The sequence below is a fragment of the Cornus florida genome, unplaced genomic scaffold (assembly GCF_030987335.1).
Source record: "Cornus florida cultivar Cherokee Brave unplaced genomic scaffold, ASM3098733v1 CherokeeBrave_3.0.0_Hap2_scaffold_133, whole genome shotgun sequence".
Taxonomy (NCBI): Eukaryota; Viridiplantae; Streptophyta; class Magnoliopsida; order Cornales; family Cornaceae; genus Cornus; species Cornus florida.
This window is the reverse complement of record NW_026775620.1, coordinates 60,001-62,500: the sequence shown is the minus strand read 5'-3', so window position 1 is coordinate 62,500 and position 2,500 is coordinate 60,001.

Here is a 2,500-nt window from a genome sequence, read left to right as displayed (position 1 = left end):
TATATACCGAAGAATGAACAAGAAGACCGAGGCAACCAAAATTTTTTTTTATTTTCCTCCGATATACCAAAGCAAGAACAAGAAGACCGAGGCTTCAAAAAAATTTTTTTTTTTTGATATACCGAAGAATGAACAAGAAGACCGAGGCATCCAAAATTTTTTTTTTTTTTTTTCTCCGATATACCAAAGCAAGAACAAGAAGACCGAAGTCTCAAATTTTTTTTTTTTTTTTTTTTTTTTTTTTTTTTTTTTGATATACCGAAGAATGAACAAGAAGACCGAGGCATCCAAAAAATTTTTTTTTTTTTTTCTCCGATATACCAAAGCAAGAACAAGAAGACCGAGGCATCAAAATTTTTTTTTTTTTTTTTTTTTTTTTTTTTTTTTTTTTTTCGATAAATCCAACCGAGAACAAGAAGACCGAGGCATCCAAAATTTTTTTTTTTTTTTTTTCTTTCCCATATACCAGAGAAAGAACATGAAGACCGAGGCAACCAACAAAAAATAATTTTTTTTTTCTCTTTCCCGGAATTTTTTTTTTTTTTTTTCGAAATAGCCGAGAAAGAATATGAAGACCGAGGCATCCAACAAAAAAATTTTTTTTTTTTTTTTTCCTAATCTACCCAAGCAAAACAAATAGAAGACCGAGGCATCCAAAAAAATTTTTTTTTTTTTTTTTTTTTTCGAAAAATTTTTTTTCACAAAAACTTTTTTTTTTTTTTTTCCCCAAAAAATTTTTTTTTTCGTTCCAAGCTAACCAAGACATCTACTATTCACTAGTAGAGCAATCGAGACTGCAAAGCAAGCAATGGCCTTACTTGCAGCTCTTGGTGCTGAGAACTCCCCCCCCCCTATAGTAGTCTTAAGTAAAACCACAGCTCTGACAGGAGTAGATATTGCATGCGAGCGAGGAGTCGTAATGGGCAAAATTGACTCGGGGGACCTCCAAATCGAATTCCGTTTCGAGCAAAACACTTCTTAGGCTTCAAGGAAGCTCCCATAAAATTTCCAAACCCAAACTCCAAACTTCATTTTTTAGCCTACAATGCCCACGTGCACGCCGGTGTGCACGCAGGGGTGCTTGAGCATGCGGGAGAGGAGCCATAATGGGCAACATTGACTCGGGGGACCTCCAAATCGAAATCCGTCTCGAGCAAAACACTTCTTAAGCTTCTAGGAAGCTCCCATAAAACTTCCAAACCCAAACTCCAAACTTTATTTTTTAGCATACAATGCCCACGTGCACGCCGGGGTGCTTGAGCGTGCGGGCGAGGAGCCATAATGGGCAACATTGACTCGGGGGACCTCCAAATCGAAATCCGTCTCGAGCAAAACACTTCTTAAGCTTCAAGGAAGCTCCCATAAAACTTCCAAACCCAAACTCCAAACTTTATTTTTTAGCATACAATGCCCACGTGCACGCAGGGGTGCTTGAGCATGCGGGAGAGGAGCCATAATGGGCAACATTGACTCGGGGGACCTCCAAATCGAAATCCGTCTCGAGCAAAACACTTCTTAAGCTTCTAGGAAGCTCCCATAAAATTTTCAAACCCAAACTCCAAACTTCATTTTTTAGCATACGATGCCCACGTGCACGCCGGGGTGCACGAGCGTGCGGGCGAGGAGTCGTAATGGGCAAAATTAACTCGGGGGACCTCCAAATCGAAATCCGTCTCGAGCAAAGCATTTCTTAGGCTTCTAGGAAGTTCCCGTAAAATTTTCAAACCCAAACTCCAAACTTCATTTTTTAGCACACAATGCCCACGTGCACGCGGGGGTGCTTAAGCGTGCGGGCGAGGAGTCATAATGGGCAAAATTAACTCGGGGGACCTCCAAATCGAAATCCGTCTCGAGCAAAGCACTTCTTAGGCTTCTAGGAAGCTCCCATAAAATTTCCAAACCCAAACTCCAAACTTCATTTTTTAGCATACGATGCCCCCGTGCACGCGGGGGTGCTTGAGCGTGCGGGGGAGGAGTCATAATGGGCAAAACTAACTCGGGGGATCTCCAAATCAAAATCCGTCTCGAGCAAAGCAGTTCTTAGGCTTCTAGGAAGCTCCCATAAAATTTCCGAACCCAAACTCCAAACTTCATTTTTTAGCATACTATGCCCACGTGCACGCCGGGGTGCACGAGCGTGCGGGCGAGGAGTCGTAATGGGCAAAATTAACTCGGGGGACCTCCAAATCGAAATCCGTCTCGAGCAAAGCATTTCTTAGGCTTCTAGGAAGTTCCCGTAAAATTTTCAAACCCAAACTCCAAACTTCATTTTTTAGCATACGATGCCCACGTGCGCGCCGGTGTGCACGTCGGGGTGCACGAGCGTGCGGGCGAGGAGCCGTAATTGGCAAAATTAACACGGCGGACCTCCAAATCGAAATCCGTCTCGAGCAAAGCATTTCTTAGGCTTCTAGGAAGTTCCCGTAAAATTTTCAAACCCAAACTCCAAACTTCATTTTTTAGCATACGATGCCCACGTGCACGCCGGTGTGCACGAGCA